Raw genomic sequence first — 19,503 nt, forward strand, 5'->3', positions numbered from 1 at the left:
TCGCGGCGGATTCGGCGCTGCGGCTGGAGCCGGCGGCCGGGTGGCTGCCTGTCCAGGCAGGGTCTGGCCGAGCCTCGCGTCGCCGTGCAGTGCGCCGGGTGTCCGGGAGATGGCTTCCCTTCTCTCGCCCGCTGCTCCCGCTATTGTCTCACCCGGGGTGGCCTGACTCTGCGAGCTCGCGCACGCTCTCGGTGGAGAGCACCCCTCCCCACCCCCCCAAGCTGGTCCTTGCGCTCTTTGCTACCTCTCCCTCTGCCCCTTCGAGCCTAAGGTCTGTGCGGAGCCTGGAGAGGGCAGCGGCCCGGGAGCAGGCGGCGTGCGGCCGGCCAGCTCCTCTCGCGCTGGTGCAAGAGGCGCCTGGAGCCGCAGAGCGAGCCCGTGAGGCGCGGAGCGAGCAGCCCACGTCGCCGGGCACAAGACACGTCGGGTGTTGCAGCAGAGCCAGCAGCTAGCGCAGGTAGGACACGCACCCTGCGCGTAGCATCGGCCCCGGGGTCTGCAAAGTGCCCCCAGAGTGGAGGCAGCCGAGGTCAGGGGGCTCTCCCTCCAACATGGCAACAGCTGAGGTGCAACAATGGAAGCAGCCGAGGGTTCCTGGCGGCGGGCTGAGCGGCGTACGCCGTGGGAGCCTGAGCTCCTGCCCGCCGCGCAGAGCAGGTTGCCCCTCACCCCACCCCACCCCACTCCACTCCAGCAGCTTCAGGGCCTCTGGGGCTCCAGGCACCCGCGTCCCCACCCCCTTCTAGCTAAACACACTTCCTGGCTCCCAGCTGCAGGGCGATCTGAACCAGCCAATGGCTTTGGGGTTTGTTTATTTAAGATGAGAAAAAAAGCAAAACCTGTCCTGTGATGGGGTTAGTGCCTTCTGTGGACTGGGTGAGAAGTCGGCATTTGCCTGGGGAATGTGTACATTTCTTAGCCGGGCGGAGGGTAGAATTGGATTCTCCCTTATAAGGATACTGCAGCAGAAGGAGACTGAAAGCTTGAAAGAGGGAGAGGGACCCTCAGGCCTGAGTTCGCCGGTGCTGGGAGAAGGCGCTGCTCTCCTGGCCTATACTTGTCTCTCATTTTCAGCTCCCGACAGCGGTGACTTTGATGTTGGAGGAGCAATCGCAGCAGGAAGCGCAAGCAAGGCTGCCAAGCTGGTGTGGGGTGGAGTAGGGTGGGGATCCCAGGGGCTTGGCAGGCTCCTGGGTTGTGGGAAGAGGTTACCAAATGTATGAGGTTAGTGCACACACCCTAGTTGGCTGATGTTGAAGAGGGTATGTGTGTGTGTGTGTGTGTGTGTGTGTGTGTGTGTGTGAGATCTGCCATTGCTCTTGCTCCTTCAGGCCTGCTTTCTCTTCATCTCCACCCGCTTCTGGGGTCTTCGTAGCTTCCCTGCCCCAGTCCTTCCAATCATGCGTGGGATGGAATCGCTGTATTGTCTCTGGCAGCCCTCTTGGGCCGTTTTTTCTCAACTCTGTTGGAGAGTTTTGTACCCTGGGCTGGCTGGTCCCAGCATGGCACCAGATTCTTTAGCAGGCAGCTACCCGGGCTCCGAGAAGTGGGCCAATGCTGCCCCTCCTCCCTGCTCTAAACTACCTATTTGGGATATGGCCAGGCAGATGTAAGCAATTTGCACTAAATTCCAATCCTGAATCAGTGCTGAATGAAAACTTACTCTGTTGCTGCATTAGGCCTTGGGAAGATATTAGGAAGAGAAATGGCCCAGCGGGTGGCAACGCCGACCCCAAAATACTTCCCTCTCCCCAACTCCAGCTGCCGATCCCAGAGCAGAGAGGCAGTGAGCCTTTGGAATCCCAGCTCCTCCAGAGTCTGGCGGTTCCATCTTGAGGTTGTGTCCACAGAAAAATTAAGTCGAGGCACATTTTATACCTCTGCTTGGCAACCAGCGTCTGAAGAGATGGTGGCTCTGTGCTGGAGCCCTAGACCCGGGCTGTGGCTACCTCTCCTTTGGCCTTTGGGAGAGCCGGAGGTTTGATTTCCATGGCTTTGAGCTTCCTGCTAAGTGTGTATAGCTGAATCTGATCAAGCTCTCAGGCCTGGCTGCTTGTCCATTTCCTTCTCCACTGGAAGCATGAGTGAGAAAGGGCCAAGGGGTGTGCTGGGTGAGGAAGGGTCAGTTTATCTGGGGACTTGGGCTGTTTCTGGGGGAGCTCCTTTGAACTTCCTTGGTGGTCTGGAATGCCTTTGGTCTTTGTCATGACCTAGTATGCTCTGGCAGATACTCTATACCCTCGTGGGCCTTTGGTCCCCTCTTGGTGCTGTCCCCACTCCTCCTGTTGCCTGGTGCTTTGCATCTGTATCATGTCTGTGGTCCTTCAGCCTGGATAGCCCTGCCTGGACCAGTGGGTAGAAAAATGAGGAGGTCTGTGTTCCTTTTAGTGGCTTGTAACTAGCCGTAAGGTTCAGGCTCCTCATGTTCTCAGGATGTGAACTTGGACATCATAATGTGAAGTAGTAGAGAAAACAGTGTCTTGGTGTGACTTTCTTTTTAGCTATGTGAGCACAGACAATTTGTGGACCTAAGATTTAGTTTGTTTATTTGTAAAATGGAGGTGGGGGAGTAGCCTTGGCTCACAGAATTGATAATCAAATACTGCTTACCAAGAACTAAACAAAATCATGTGTGCAAAAGTACCCTGAAAACCACGGAATACTTTACAAATGATTATTCATACTGGGTTTAGCCTTCCTCGTAAGGGAGGGAGAACTGTCAGGGATGGGGATAGGGTGGGATCTGAGGGCCACATGGAGCAAGGGATGTTTTGGGACCTTTTCTTTCCTGCTCAGGAAAGAGTAATGTGACAATACCAAGGTAACTGCTATATTCCTTGGGTATTTTTCTTTAAATAGTGTTGGCAGGATGGGAACTGGGAGAGAAGGAGAGGCTGCCTCATGATATTTGTAGGAATTGAGGAGGGATAAACACCTTCCAAAGACTGGCTACTGCCTATAGACAGGAGAACGCTGAGCTGGCAAGTAATGTAATCTCTAACACTCACTGATGTCAGCCAGCTAGTACGTGATAGAGGTGGGATTTGAAGCAAGCAGTCTCACTCCATACCCTGTGCTCATAGCCTCAGTGCTACTCAGAGAAATATTGGGTCTTGGGAGAACAGAAAGGAACAGTAAAATTGTGGAATTCATTCTTTTTGTTTGTTTTTGAGACAGGGTCTCTCCCTGTTGCCTAGGCTGGAGTGCAGTGGGCTGAAATGATCCTTCAACCTCAGCTCCCACCCTGAGTAGCTGGGACTACAGGCATGCACCACTGTATGTGGCTAATTTTTTAATTTCTTTGTAGAGATGGAGTCTCAGTATGTTGCCCAGGCTGGTCTCAAAGGAACCTCCTGCCTTGGCCTCCCAAAGTATTAGGATTATAGGCATAAGCCACTGTGTCCAGCCTCAGAATTCGTGGTTTTTTTTTTTTTTTTTTTTTTTTTTTTTAGACAGTTTCGCTCTGTCACCTAGACTGGAGTACGGTGGTGCCATCTCGGCTCACTGCAACCTCCATCTCCCAGGTTCAAGGGATTCTCGTGGCTCAGCCTCCTGAGTAGCTGGGATTACAGGCGTGTGTCACCATGCCTGGCTAATTTTTTGTATTTTCAGTAGAGACAGGGTTTCACCATGTTGGCCAGGCTGGTCTTGAACTCCTGACCTCAGGTGTTCCGCCTGCCTCAGCCTCCCAAAGGGCCGGGATTACAGGTGTGAGTTGCCATGTCCAGCCTCAGAATTCATTCTTAATGGATTCCTTGAATGCCCATGAGACGTCACCAGCCTGGGACATCTCATGGGCATGTAGGCATAATAAATTTGTCTGGGCCTCATCTGCTTTTCTATGCATTTTTATTTCTATCTCTACCTTCCAAGGAAGGAGGAGATGTGGGATAATCTGATCAAGTCATATTGCTGCCTTCGGAGCAGCACTAATAGAAGGTTTAGGGACTTGGAGGATCCTGGGGAAATTAAGGCAGATTTCTTGTTTTGGTGTTTTCATATCTGCTTTATTTTGCATCTGTTTTATAAAATGAAACTTGAGGGACTATTCTTGCTTTTTTTTTTTTTTTTTCCTTTTTCTGTTGAGACAGGATTTCTTTCTTTCTTTTTTTTTTTTTGAGACGGAGCCTCGCTCTGTCGCCCAGGCTGGAGTGCAGTGGCCAGATCGCGGCTCACTGCAAGCTCTGCCTCCCGGGTTTACGCCATTCTCCTGCCTCAGCCTCCCAAGTAGCTGGGACTACAGGCGCCCGCCACCTCGCCCGGCTAGTTTTTTTTGTATTTTTTTTTTTTTAGTAGAGACGGGGTTTCACCGGGTTAGCCAGGATGGTCTTGATCTCCTGACCTCGTCATCCGCCTGTGAGACAGGATTTCTATGTTGCCTAGATTGGTCTTGAACTTCTGGTCTCAAGTGATCCTCCCACCTCAGCCTCCCAAAGTGTTGGGATTACGGGCATGAGCCACTTCTCCCAGCTTGTTCTTGCATTTTGTATGATCACATAGAGTATCAAAATTGGAAAGGACCTGGACCATCACTTCCCTGAGAAAAAGTGACTTTCTCAAGGTCATACAGTTAGTAGCAATGCTGGAAGTGAATGCCTACCCCGCAGATCACAACATGACCCATGAAAGGACCTGTCCTGCCGCACTTTGGAGTTTCATGCCGACCCAATTAGTGGCTTTGTTTTTGGGAAATTTACTTCCCCAAGACATTGGGACATTGGGATGGAATTCACTCACCCCAAATCATCACCCTGTTTAAGGAGACTAAAGCATCAGAAGACATTTGTGCTTTGGGGGGCAGAGACCCTCAGGGTATAGAGAAGGAAGAAGAGAGAGGTTCACTGTAGTCCCGAAGCAGAAGTAAGACCTGTGTAACCAAAGCCCAGATAGTAATAATGATGGAGCCCTTCAACTGTTGACATCTCCCTAAGAGCCCTCCTTTTCTGAAAGCAGAGCGTTTGTCCCATTCCTGACTCGCCTTGCTGTGTGTCTCCCAGAGAGTGAAAGAAATTGATGTGACTGCAAGCACCAGTAGAGTGGATTCAATTCTGACCAAGAAAAGGGAGGTGGTTTGCAAATGGGTTGTTTTGGGATCCTGGGAGAAGAACATTATAGCCAGAGATACTAGATTTTCACTCTAGACTTTAAGGAGGCAGATTTTTTTAAAATTAAAAGATAGGGGCCAGGAATAGTGGCTTATGCTGTAATCTCAGCACTTGGGAGACTGACATAGGAGGATCACTTGAGCCCGGGAGTTCGAGACCAGCCTGGGCAACATAGCGAGACCTTGTCTCTACTAAAAATAAAAATAAAAAAAATCAGGGTGTGTGATCTCAGCTACTCAGGAGGCTGAAGTGGGAGGATCTTTTGAGCCCAGGAGTTTGAGGCTGCAGTGAGCTATAATTGCACCACTCTGATTGCATCCAGGTTTCACTCTAGCCTGGGTGACAGAGTGAGACCCTGTCTCTAAAAATAATAATAATAAAAAAAGCTTGCACAATTAATTTGAGAGGAGCCAAAGTTTGAGTCTAGGTCAGGAAACCTCTAGAACCTGCGTTCCTTCTGTGCTACACTGAAGGGGCCTGTGAGAAAAGAAAAATATTTATGAGGCTCAAGTCCTGAATGAGATGGAGCTTCCCCAGGAGCCAGTAATAATACAAGTGGTTCTTAAAGTCATTTCTGGAAGAGGATAGGATCACAAGGGTTTAAATCTATCAAATCATGTTAAAAAGGAACTCATTCATTTATTCATTAATTTGACAAACATCTTGATTGTTTACTAGTGACTTTAGGTACTTTGAAGTCATTGAGTGGGGGAAACATGGGTTGACTTGTGAACTCATATTGTGGGGCCTTTTTGATGGTTAGACTTCTTGGAGGAAAGTGTTTGCAGAGATCTGAACAGTAAGTAGGAATTGGGGCAGGATGGGGAATGGAGTGTGGTGAACGAGGTGAACTGAAAGCAGTTTAATCTGGCCAGAGCCATTGAAGGAGTTTGCATTTTATCTTTTGGGCATTCATTCCACTGTTGTACATTGAATGTGCACTGACACTGCTGTACATGCACAGCAGTGAAGAGGACAGGGAAAACCCTTGCCTAGTGCTTGGTGTTCTGAGAAAACTTAGTTCACTCATAGTTCTTAGTTCACTAAGAGTAGTTCACTGAGAATTAAACCAAACTTTTTAATGTTACTGACAGGAATTCTATACTGATAGATAGGGAATTACTTAGAGAGATTCTCTAGTTGAACGCAAGGAAAGTTTGAGAAGGACTGTTTTGATAATCCTATAGATTATACAGGGTAGAGACAAAAGGTGGGTTAGTTAATGATTGGTTAATTGTTCATTCAACAAAAACATCTTCAGTGCCTCTGCTCATTCATTCTTACATTGATTCATTCATTCATCAAATGAAGGGCAGTGCAAGTTCAGCACATGGTTAAGAGTATGGCTGTGGAGCCAGGTTACTTGGGTTCAAAGCCTAGCTCCACCACTTACAAACTGTGTGATCTTGGAAAAGTTACTTAATTTATCTGTGCATCACTTTTTTCATATGTAAGATGGGGGAAATAATACCAGACAAAATTTGTTGTAAAATGAAATGAGTTAATTAATGAACTACTTAGAGCAGTGCCTGATGCATATAAATGGTGACTCAGCAGCTCATGGTTCTTGTAATTATTATTCCTCAAGAGCAGTTTTGTGCTAAATTCTAGGAATACAACCTTGAATTGAGTGTGGTCCCTGACCTTGAAGGAACCACATCGTACCCCTGCTCCTACCCAAAATGCAGGTAAATGGATGAGTTTCTTCATGGAATGGGGTCATCCTATAAGCTCAATATGAATCGATTGTGATAAGGTGCCCCAAGAGTTATATATATACGGTCTTAGGCAGCATTTCCTAGAGATTATAGAAACTAGAACTGTGGTGTTTATTGTTTTGGAGATCTCTAGACTCTAAGAATCTGATAAATACTATGGGGTGTCTACCTGGAAAAATACATCACAATTTTGCCTTCCTCAAACAGCCTCCGAACCTCTGATCCTATGACGAGGAGCTGTTAACTCATCTCCTCTGGGTTGGTCAGACCACACTGAGAACACAGTATTAACGGTTCTGTACTGAGCATGTACTTCGTGTAAAACATTGTGCTAAGCATCCTGGGGGAGACAAAGATAAATACGAGGTAATCCATGCGGTTTAAAGGCTTAGTGGAAAAGAATGTTTTGTACGTAATGAGGTGTTTGTAGGTACATGTTGAAATGATAAAAGTAAGAATGTTCAGCTTGAGCAATGAAACGAGATTTATCTGTACAAAAGTTTAAAAATCAGCCAGGCATGGTGGTGTGCACCTGTAGTCCTAGCTACTTCAGAGGCTGACGTGGGAGGATCACTTGACCTGAGGAGTTTGAGGTTACAGTGAGCTATGATTGAGCCACTGCACAACCAGCCCGGGCAACAGAGTGAGACCTTGTCTCTTTAAAAAACAAAGAAGGCTGGGTGCAGTGGCTCACGCCTGTACCAGCACTTTGGGAAGCTGAGAAGGGCGAATCACCTGAGGTCAGGAGTTCAAGCCCAGCCTGGCTAACATAATGAAACCGCGTCTCTACTGAAAATACAAAAATTAACGGGGCCTGGTGGCGTGTGCCTGTAACCCCAGCTACTATGGAGGCTGAGGCAGGATAATTGCTTGAATCCAGGAGGTGGAGGTTGCAATGAGTGGAGATTGCACCACTGCACTCCAGCCTGGGTGACAGAGCGAGACTCCATCTCAAAAACAAACAAAAAACCAAACAAAAAATGAAGGATGTTACTTAAAAGATGTGTTGGTAACTGTGTTAATAAATAAATAAGAGGTATTCTTTTCCTTTTCTTTTTTGGGATGGAATCTCCCTCAGTCATCCAGGCTGGAGTGCAATGGTGCGATCTTGGGTCACTGCAACCTCCGTCCCCCAGGATGAAGCCATTCTCCCGCCTCCACCTCCCAAGTAGCTGGGATTACAGGCACCTGCCATCATGCCTGGCTACTTTTTGTATTTTTGTAGAGACAGGGTTTCACCATGTTGGCCAGGCTATTCTTGAACTCCCTACCTCAGATGATCTATCTGCCTCAGCCTCCCAAAGTGCTGGGACTACAGGCGTGAGCCACCGCACCCAGCTGTCTTTATTCTTTTTATTTTTTTTGAGACTGAGTCTCACTCTGTCACCCAGGCTGGAGTGCAGTGGCACCATCCCAGCTCACTGCAACCTCTGCCTCCCAGGTTCAAGCGATTCTCCTACCTCAGCCTCCTGAGTAGCTGGGATTACCGGTGTGCACCACCATGCCCAGCTAACTTTGTATATTTAATAGAGATGGGATTTCACCATGTTAGCCAGGCTGATCTCGAACTCCCGACCTCTGGTGATCTGCCCACCCCGGCCTCCCAAAGTGCTGAGATTACAGGCATGAGCCACCATGCCTGGCCTTATTCTTAAGATTAGTGGGCTAATGTCTATAAAAGTGCTTTGTAACTATAAATACCTATACAAATAAAAGCTATTATTTTTATTCTAATCATTAGTAGGGATAATCCAAAGCAGAATGCACATAAATGCAGTAGAGCACATTAAAAATGATAACAATGTTGAAAAGAGCAAAGTCACTTTCATTCATGGGGGATGTGCAGGTACTGCTCTTATATTAGAGCCATTATATATCCCCCATTAATAAAAGGGTGCGGAGGCTCACGCCTGTAATCCCAGCACTTTGGGAGGCCAGGGTGGGCAGATCACTTGAGTTCGAAATCAGCCTAGGCAACATGGTGAAACCCCATCTCTACTAAAAAGACTGAAAGTTAGCCAGGTGTGGTGGCAACCACGTCTGTAGTCTCAGCTTCTCAGGAGGCTAGGATGGGAGGATCGCTTGGGCCTGGGAGGTGGAAGTTGCAGTGAGCCAAGATCCTGCCACTGCACTCCAGTCTGGGTGACAGAGCAAGACCTTGTCTCAAAAAAAAAAAAAAAAAAAAAAAGAAAGAAGAATGACATGATCAGAGCTGCCCTGTAGGAAGATGATCCTGGCAGTGGAGGGCAGAAACTTTAGGGGGGTCAGCAAGGAAACAGACTAGTTAGTGGTCTGTCTCAATCATTCAGGTGAGAAAAAGGAATCATAATTTTTTTTAGTGCCCAATAAAATAATTTTTCAGGTAAGAGAATAATCATTGAGGTAAAAGAAAGGAATAACAAAATTTTTGGTGCCCAATATATGCTTTTTATAGGTTATTTCCCTTAATGAAAGTCATCAGAGGCTTGGAAAGGAATGGACCAATTTAAGAGAGATTAGATCAGGAAGGCTGGGGGATTTCCTCTCCTGAAGGATTTTAAGAGTGGGAGAGATAGTTGGGTACAATGGCTTTACCTCTGTAATTCCAGCCACTTGTGAAACTGGGGTGGGAGGATTGCTTGAGACTGGGAGGTCAAGGCTGCAGTGATCCGTGATCACACCACTTCACTCCAACCTGGATGGCAGAGTGAGACCTTGTCTCTTAAAATCAAAAAAAAAAAAAAAAAAAAAAAAAAAAGAGACTGGTTATGGCTCAGCCTGGGAAGAGCACTTGAGAGGAAGTCTAAGGACCTGAACTCTCACTTCTGATCTCACCTCTATCACTGACGAGCTGTATGACTTCACACAATCCCCGTTGCTCATTGGTTCTCTCCTCTACCAAACCGTGGGGTGTGTTTGTTCGCTTTGCTTGTTTATTTATTTTTATGTTTATTTTTTTGAGTGGCCTGGGAGAGTGAAATGTTCTGGGATGGGGGTGTGGAGAGCATAGAGGTGTTCCAGAATAATCACCAACATCAGCTTAAACATTTAATCAAATGTGATGTGCCTGGGTTTCCACAACAGGATGGGAAAAAGACTATGAAGTTTGGGGTCACACACATTTCAGTTTAACTCTTGATTCTATCATTTACAAGTTGTGTGACCTTTGGGCCAATTATTACATCCCTTTCCTGTTTTCTACTTTCCTCTTCCATAAAAGAAGGATAATAACATCCACATTTAAGGATTGTTGTGAGGACTAAATAAGACAGTACCTGGTACAAAATACCAGAGGGGGAAGGTATGTTTCCTTTCCTCTATTTCTGTGATGCTCATATGCAGGTAGTCTTCCCTCCTGTCTCCCCACTTCTCTGCCTCCCTTCTCTTTCCCTTTCACCAGCACAAAGTGTAGTTCCCTCACTCCTGTTGCGACAGTACTAGTTTCACAGACCTTGAAATGGCACCTACACGGGAAAGGTGTTTTGACACAGTTCCTGCGGATTGTTGGCACAGGATGCTTGCACAGTCACACCCTGGCCGCTCATCCAGCTGAAGCAGTCAGTGAATATCTGCTGGGAATGACTTCTGACTGGGAGACCCTGGGCGAGGGTCACATGGGCAAGGGGCTGGTGGAATGCAAGTGTGCTATACTGTGCCGGGTCGTTCACCCTTCTGCTGAGCGTCCCCTTTGCTTAATGTAGACTTAGGTTCTGTCTTAGGGAGATCTGTCTCCCTTGGGACCTTCCTGTGCAAACTGGGGGATAAGAGATCGGAGAAAGGCATCAGGGCATGTACAAAGCAATATCAAAACTAATTGACACGATTCTTTGCTCTGTACTCCTCTGCCTCGCTAAAGTCACTTTATTTTTTCAAAATCTCCATGACCCATAACCACTCCATGCACAGAGATGCAAAATGGTCAGTTAATGTCTAAGGCAAAAGTGTTGCTCTTGTTCCCCAGGCGACAGGGCCACCATTTTTATCAGTGTGGAACACGGAGTATTAGGGTATTAAGGAAACACTGAGAATAAAAGTAGGGAGATACTGGAAGGCTTGACCAGGGAGGGCTTCTGAAGATTTTTTTTTTTTTTTTCTTTTGAGACAGGGTCTCCCTCTGTCACCCAGGCTGGAGTGCAGTGTCTCAATCATGGCTCAGTTGATCCTCCTATTTCAGCCTCCCAAGTAGCTGGGACTACTGGGACATGCCACTACACCCAGCTAATTTTTGTGTTTTTTGTAAAGGTGGAGTCTCACTGTGTTTCCCAGGCTGGCCTCAAACTTCTGGGCTCAAGCGATCATCCTGCTTCAGCCTCCCAAAATTCTGGGATTGCAGGTGTGAGCCACTGTGCCTGGCCTTTCTGAGGATCTTGAATTGGGATGGAAGCAGGAGAGAGAGAAAGCAGGAGGAAGAGAAAGGCACCCCCAGTGGTAACCATGGCTTTGAGGCCCTAAGAGTTGGTACAAATGGGAAATAGGGGATGGGGAGTCCATACCAGGCTGTATGTGCAGGTGACCAGGGCTAAGGGGAAACTGAAGCCTACTGCTGCAACATGTCTAGGGTGACCAGGCTGACATGGGCAGTCCTGCTGGGATCCCCTGTGGTCTGGTACCATCAGGACGACTGCCTTCTTCCCATTCCCCCCATCTAGGTATCCTTCCTGTGGTTTGAGGATTCTGGGACACTATAGGCTGTCTTGGAGAGTATCTTGTTTCTCAGTTTTTTTGTTTTATTTTTTTTTTAAGAAGGAGTGCAGTGCAGTGGCGCAATTTTGGCTCACTGCAGCCTCTGCTTCCCGGGTTCAAGCAACTCTCCTGCCTCAGCCTCCCAAGTAGCTGGGGTTACAGGCACCTGCCACCACAACCAGCTAATTTTTGTATTTTTGGTGGAGATGGGGTTTCACCATGCTGCCCAGGCTGGTCTCGAACTCCTGACCTCAATCTGCCCGCCTCGGCCTCCCAAAGTGCTGGGATTACAGGCATGAGCCACCACGCCCAGCCTTCAGTTCTCTTTTAAGGCCTTGTACCCTGAGTAGGGTTTCCCCTTTGACCTGGCTAAAGTAGAATCCTTGGTCTCCCCGCTGGGTTCAGTGTCCTTGACTGACCCTGGAGCAGGATATCCTTCTGGCCTGCTACCAGGAAGAATGGAGGCTCCCAGCTTGGGAACTGCATGGCTATAGGCAGAGGACCGTGGCCACCTGGATCAACCTGGGCTAAGAATAGCCAAGGCCAGGGGTTGGAGGGGTCAGTGCCTTAAAGGGGCAGCATTGTGGGGACTGTACTCTAGAGGGGCAAGAGGTTCCCAGACTCAGGAGCTGAGACCAGGGGGAGGCCATGGACCCATGGGGCCAAACACTAGAGAGCACCCCGTCTTTTCATGGCTCATTCCTCCCTGGGAAAATAGAAGTCTTACCATTTCCAGGGCCTGTCGGGTTGGGCGCTCTCCTCCTTAGACTCTGCTTTTTAATGCAAATATCCCTGGGAAGGACTAACACCTTGGCCTCTCACACCCCTGTGTAAATGAGTATCAGATGTTTAGGGGTGTTTCATTTTTCTGCTTTTCTCTGGATTGAAAGACTGGAACTGCTTGAAAGCCGGTGTCCCTTTCCTTTCCCACCCTGGTCTGTGGGGACCCCAGGGCTTCTTTACACCTTCCTGATTTAGGGAATGACCAGCCACCCTTGGGGGGCCTGCCAGCAGGCCTGGGGGCATTTGGGAGAGGGCTCTTGTGAAGCTCTTCTGCCTGGGGCTCCTTCCATGGCATTCTCTTTGCCTGGGTGCCCCCAGCCTGCTGGAATGCAGAGAAGGAAGAGCCTGCTTGGGGAAGGGCCGGAGCTGCCCCCTGGTGCTGAGAGGGCCTGTTTTCCTTTTTTTTCTGGGTTTAACCTTTTTTCTCAGACTTCTTTGCCAGTGACACTAAGAATGTGACCTCGGCGCGGTGGCTCACGCCTGTAATCCCAGCACTTTGGGAGGCCCAGGCGGGTGGATCACGAGGTCAGGAGATCGAGACCATCCAGGCTAACATGGTGAAACCCCGTGTCTACTAAAAATACAAAAAATTAGCTGGGCGTGGTGGCGGGCGCCTGTGGTTCAGAAGGCTGAGGCAGAGAATTGCTTGAACCTGGAGGCGGAGCTTGCCGTGAGCCAAGATCACGCCACTGCACTCCAGTCTGGGTGACAGAGCGAGACTCCGTCTCAAAAAAAAAGAAAAAAGAGTGTGATCTTATGGGTCTAGGCCAGCTTCCTCTCTTCTCTTTTCCTGGGAGAGCTGGTGAGGGAGTGAGTGAGCAGGAGGTTGTATGTGGGGGGAGAGTAGGGGGTATGTATGGGGAGGGTGTGAGGGTTATGGGATAAGCATGGGAGGTGTGCAGTGTGTATGTAGTGGGGAGACATAGATATGTGTGTGGGGTGCAGGGGGAAAAGTGTGAGGAGGGGTTGGGGGTTACACACGGTTTGTGTGATCCCTATGGCTTCAGGTCCCTGAGAGTGACTGTAATCTATTAGGGATTGCCTTGATATTTGAAGAGTTAGCATTACCTGAAGATATCCTGCTTTATCATCAGACTCTGAGTCTAGCTTGCAGGTTGAGGAACACCATGATGGCACAGGGATAGTGGGCCGGGCTGTGGGCACGTGGTGGAGAGCCTTCCTATCCCAAGGGAGGAAAGAAGCGTGGCGTGGGGGCTGGTCGGCGCCTTAGCTGGTTCCCATGGATGGCTGGCTCTGCCTTTTTCTGCTTGACTTCCTTTGGCCCTCCTCAGAGCTGAGCAGGTGGCTGTCAGCTGCCGGCACCCCACCACCCACACAGCCCGGCCCTGCCCATTGGCTCCTGCACCCAAGCTTACAGGCAGTCACCCCCGTCCTCCCTACAGACAGCACCACCACCTGGGAGCTGCTGGCCCTGCCTCCTCTACTCTTATGTGTGTGATCCTTCTGGGTACTGGGGCTCTGGCATATCTGTGCTGAGTGTACACTTGCAGGGGAGAGCACAAGGCTGGGGCCAAGAGTGTTTCTGAGTATTCCCACCATGCCAGCCTCCCTTCATCGGGTCTACAATCTTTTCCTGACTCTGGAGCAGCTCCAGTGGGAGACACAGTACAAAGCCACTTAGCCTTAGTGGTCCTCCCTCTCATCGGGGACAGAAAGGAGGACCCTGTCATCAAGACATGAGAGAGCATTTTGGACGTCTGAGAAAGGTGCGACCAGAAAGCACCCTAACAATTATTATAATTGAATGAATTAGAGACACTCGCTCAAAAAGAAAGTGTCAGCCCCCAGGAAGGATGTCTTCCTTCTGGAGGATGGTCTCACTGACATTATTCAGTGCCCTCTGGTCAGTCCGGTGCCTCTGCAGTTACCCCGACATACATCCTCATCCCTTTGCAGTGGGACTGGGCCCTCATTTGAAGCACACCTCCGCACTGCCTCCTTGCTCCTTGCAGACCCAATTGGGTTAGCCCGGCCCCACCGAGCCCAGTGCAGAGGACTTGGGGAGGCAGCTCCTCTGTCGTGGCCTCTCCTGTCCTCTCTCTGATGAGCCCTCCAGGCAGAGCAGAGCCTTGTTGGTATGTTGTTTCCTCACTTTGGTGCCCTGGCTGGATGGGAACAGCTGGGACTTGCTCTATGGACTCTGCTGAACAGGCTGGCATCCTCCAGGGAGTTTTCCCCACCCACACAGGAACGAATCCTGCAGAACTGGATTCCCAAGGGCATGAGCTAAGGAAGCTGAACTGAGGTTGGAGGTGACAGTGGTGACAATCTGGGCCTTGCAGGAGACCTCAGTTTATAGGAAGCAAATGCTGTGTTGAGGGAAAGCTGAGAAAGGTGGTAGATAGGGAAGGCCAGGCCTAAAGAGAGCGACTGTGTCTTCGTCTCCAACTCCACCCATTTTCTGTGTCCTCTTTCAGAGGAGCTTCTTTTCTACTTCGCAGCATCTACAGTATTTTCAGAGCATTTAGGGTTTCCTAGGTGTTGCTTTTTGGAAATTCTGTGGCTGTTTTTCTGATACGGGATGGGCTGCTGTGAAAGTTGTGTGTAAAGAAGTTCCCTCAGTGGTCTCCTCAGCTGGAAGCCAAGGTTGGTCAGGGGAGGTCATCCTGGGACCTTTCCTGTCCCCCTACCTTTCTCTGGAAGGCCAAGAAAGCTGGAGGAGTCCCTCATAACTACTATGCCCTTAGAGGGAACCTGGGGTGAACTGGATGGGAAGGATTGGTTCTTGGGTGAGGGAAGAGGGGAGGAGGAAGCAGGAAGTAGGAACCAGACAGAGATGTGGCTGCTTTGGCTCCTGGGATGATTCCTGGGTTAGAAATACACATACTGCCAAGGCTTTTCTTCCGTCTTTGCCAAATGTTCCATTCAGTTGATTGCCAGCTTCTGGTCCCTGGCCCTGCAATCAAAATTGCCAGCTCTAGAGGAAGGAAAGTTTTTAGAGGAGCCACAAGCTGCCTCACCTCTTCCATCCTGGTCTCTCCTCATACGCAGAGCCCACAGTCTACAGGGTATGTGGCAGGAGCTATGATCTCCAAGGATTCTATGTGTGTGCATGAGGCCAAATGGTTTCTGAGCTAGAATCAGGGTCTCTGAGTTGGAGTCAGCAGGGCATGCAGACCTGATTTTATGTAGCTGTGACCCACAGGCTTCAAGCTCCTGTCCCTCTGCCTGTCTAGGACCCAGAAGGACTTTCACTAAACTCTTTTGTGCACTTTGGCTTCAAATTAATGGAGAGTCCAGGGTATGGTATGCCCAGGGAGTAGAAGGATGGAGAGTAAGTCCTGGTAGGAAATGCCAGACTGTGTGGGGCAGCTTTAGTTTAGCTATAGAGGTCACTAGAGAGGGGATGTATAAGTGGGAAGAAAACACAAACTGTTATTTTCTGTCTTCTCACATTTGAAACTAAATGAGAGGTACTCAGAGGGCACGCACTCTAGAGCAGAGAAATACCTTATTGGTGCATGTGATTCCATAATAGACCTGCCATCAAAGAAGCTTATAGAGCTGTAGACAACCTGTGGGTTTTCCATAAGGAAACAGGGATCAGATGCACATCTGTTGGAGGCTGGGAGCTGGCCTGCTTGACCTTAATACATCTCCCTGCTGGAGGAGTCGGATTCCTGGCAGAGTGTGTTGATGTTCCCTGTTAGAGCCGGGCTGTGGGAGGGGCAGGTGGAGCCAGTGGCACGTGTGTGGACTGAGATGCAGGGCAGCGTCCCCGGCTGCAAAGCCAGTGGGATTGGAGGTATGGGTGAGTGTGGGTGCTGGGGGATGGACAGAAGTGGAGGTCCTCTCTGAAGAGAAAAACCTGGACACCAAAGGGTTTAAGTCCTTATGGCTTCTGACTCCCTGACCCTGCCTGCCCTTAGGGGAGGTGCTGACGTCCCTTCCTGGGGAAGTCCTAGAGCTGACTCTCTTCCCTTAGTAAAATCTACTGAAAATCAGGATGCCCAAGACTGGGGGCTTGAAACCCTGCATATTCTTCACCACCTTGCTTGAGAGCTTTCTATTTTCCCTGCCCACTGAAGATGGTCCAAGAAATGCAGTACCTTCTTACTTCCTGCTTTACACCCCAAGAGGGGATTGGATTCTTTATGTATGTGTCTGCCACCTTTGCTAGATTGTAAGCTCCCTGGAATTGTGCCATAGTCATCTGAATACTTCTAGTCTTTAGATATGTATGTGCCTGGCATGTAGCTGGTACTCAACACCCATTGGGATCCAATCTGTGGCTCAGGGTATGGGGAAGAGATGACCCAGACCCCTCTAGATTCTCCCAGTCCCAAGCAGAACCATTCTGTTAGGGTGCCTTCCAGCAAGACAGCAGGAACCCTCACCACCCACTGGCTCCAGTGGTGGCCCCTGGGCTCCTCCCACTCTGGCACAGGGACTAAACAGAGCCAGCTCCACTGGAGGGAGTGCCCTCTCCTTTCTTTCCACCCTTTGACTCTGAACCATTGTGTCATTCTGTCCTGACCCCATTTCCTCCCTGGCCAGCCCTCAGCCATCTGTGGGCAGCTGTGAGACTGAGTTTGGTGCCTGGTGCAACTCAGACCCTGGCACCGACCTGCTTGGCCATAGGCATATCCTCTTGTTTCATCAGCTGACTGGTGCTTTTTGGGGTGCCTCTACTCAGGTCCTCTTGTCTTCCTGAGAGTTCTGAAACCCTCTTCTGTGGGGTCAAATGTGGCTGCACATTCGAATCACTTTAGGGGCTTTGGAAGCATCCAGCATCTAGGCACTCACCCGACTGAGTCAGAACCTCCAGAGGAGAGGCCGGGAATGTGTATATTTTTAAAGCTTCCCAGATGACAGACAATTGCAGTCACTCAAATGTGCAGTGTGCATTAGATGATATTATTGTTGTCAATGTTAAGTTTTGTGGGTGTGCTCATGGCATTGTGTTTACATAGGAGAATGCCCTTGCTCTCAGAGATTCAGACTGAAGTTTTTAGAGGCAAAGTGTTTCTTACACACACTTTGCAAAGGGCATCTTACTTTCAAATGGTAAAGTAGAACAAGAAAGAGAGCAAATGTGGGGAAATGTTAACAATTATTGCAGGCAGGTGGTGAAAGAAAACTTGCTGTAACAGACCTTCTGGACGATTTCCATCTGTTTTCTAGGAGGTGGACATTAGGAGAGAACGCAGCCTGAACCACCAAGGTGTATAACTCCAGGAGGCACCATTCACATGGTTTTATTTTTTGTGGTCAGGGGTTGTCATTCACATAGAATACAATGTGTGGGGTGCCCCCTGGAGTTGTGTGACATTGTGGCACTGGCCCCAGCCATCTCTCCCTGGATGGGCTGCAGAGTAGCAGAGATGCAGGCCCTGATCTACCCTTCCTCTTTCAAGGGACCGATGTGGCGATTTGTTTTTATACAGAATCCCTAGTAGCCCTTGAAGACTAAGGGAATAGAGCACTCTTTATTTTTATTTTATTTTATTTATTTTATTTGAAACAGGGTCTCTGTCACTCAGACTGGAGTGCAATGGCATGATCATGGCTCGCTGTAGCCTCAAACTCCCAGGCTCAAGCAATCCATCCACTTCACCCTTCCAAGTAGCTGGGACTACAGGTGCATGCCACCACACCCAGCTAGTTTTTTCCCCCCAAAGGATGGTCTTGAACCCTGGGCTCAAGCAATCCTCCCACCTCAGCTTCCCAAAGTGCTGGGATTACAGATATGAGCCACCACGCCTGGCCCTAGAGCAATTTCTAATGTAGAACCTGACCGAGAGAGAACCGAATTGGGGAAGGGGGGAGGCAGGAAACATGAAACCCTGATTCCTAAAATACTTTCTGCGTGTCCTCTAGTCCTGGAAAATGAAATCTAGGGCTTGAATTTTTAGAGGAAGCCAGCTCGCTGTGTTTCAAGGTCGTTGGGACTGGTTGCTCCTGCCTTTCCGTCTCTGGAGTTCCCTCATGTCTGGCTGCTGCTCTCTGAACCTTTACTTCACCTTGGGGGTGGCCCTCCTGGTCCTGTGAGGGATGCTGTTTGTCCTGTTTCCTCACTGCCACCTCTCAGCATCATAGTGAGCTGAGTGCTGAGCCTTTGGGAGGAGCATTGCCAGTGTGGCCCCGGGCGTGAGATCTGTCAGAGAGCTGGGCTTCCTTCCCTGTGTGGCTGAGACAGTCTAGTGGCGGCCTGTCCCAGAGCCAGGAGGATGGTGGTTAGAGACGGGTAGCTCGCCTTTCCTCCGTCTGAATTCCAGTCTGGGAAGAGCTTCAGGAACAGCGCCTGCTTGGATCACCCTGGGATCACCCTTTCCTTCTCTTTCCTGTAACTTTGGAGTCCTCTCAGAGATTTGACCTAAGGAATTGGTACGTTGGAATCAAGGAATCTCAGAGCTGGAAGGCACTGTGTGTGGTTTTCTTGTCATCCTTGCACCTGTCTTACAGATGCCAATCCAACCTGGTTAGTTCCAAAACCCAGTCCTGTGTTTGAAGGATACTAAGGAGCACACCCGTTACATCCTGACCACCCATCTCCATGTCTGAAAATTCCCCACCTCCCAGAAGGTTCTGCCCTGATGTTCCAGTTCAAGCTCAGTGGAAATGATGGGAATTTGGAATTTGAGGAACATAGTAGGGGTGATAGATCCATAAGCATGTAATTTTGAACAAAATGTCTTAAGCCTGTGTTTGAAATATACACTGGTTGCTATTGGGAGCCAATAGCAACTAGCAATTTGGAACAACTTGAACCAAATCACAGAGGTATCACATACATGGTCATGAATGGTTGGAGATGAGAGGGAGAGCAGGGCAGGAGAGAGTCTTATGAGAAACCAGAGAGCCTTTGAAGGATCTTAAGCAGGAAGCAAGGTGATGAAATTTACATTTTAGGAAGAGCCCTCAGGATGTTCTGTGAAAAAGCCTTGAAGAGGCCAAGGTTAGTAGGGGGAAGGACTATTAGGAGGCCATTGTATTAGCCCAAATGAGAGAAGATAAGGGCCTGAATTAGGGCAACCACAGTTAGGATAGAAGGAAAGATTAGCTTTGGGAAGTATTAAAGGAGGAAAAGGTGGCATGCGTTGGCAATTGGAGAGAGGAGTGAAAGGAAGGGGGACTCTAGGATGACTGCAGGATTTCGGCTTCGGGGACTGGGTGGTGCCATTCACCACAATGGGGAACCAGGAGCAAGGAGCAGATTGTGGGGAGGAAAGAAGATGATAGTTGAGTTTTGGACATTTGGATTTTGAGATATG

At 49.1% G+C, this 19,503-nt stretch overlaps 1 protein-coding gene across 1 annotated transcript in view; it reads left to right on the forward strand.

Annotated features, from left to right (window-relative positions):
- Positions 1-19,503, forward strand: part of PIK3C2B (phosphatidylinositol-4-phosphate 3-kinase catalytic subunit type 2 beta) — a 70,634-nt gene continuing 51,131 nt past the window's right edge. The window contains exon 1 of the mRNA XM_025376714.1: positions 1-457. The gene's annotated coding sequence lies outside the window, so the exon portion shown is untranslated. The remainder of the gene's footprint in view (positions 458-19,503) is intronic.

Source organism: Theropithecus gelada, chromosome 1 (genome assembly GCF_003255815.1).
Source record: "Theropithecus gelada isolate Dixy chromosome 1, Tgel_1.0, whole genome shotgun sequence".
NCBI classification, from domain to species: Eukaryota; Metazoa; Chordata; class Mammalia; order Primates; family Cercopithecidae; genus Theropithecus; species Theropithecus gelada.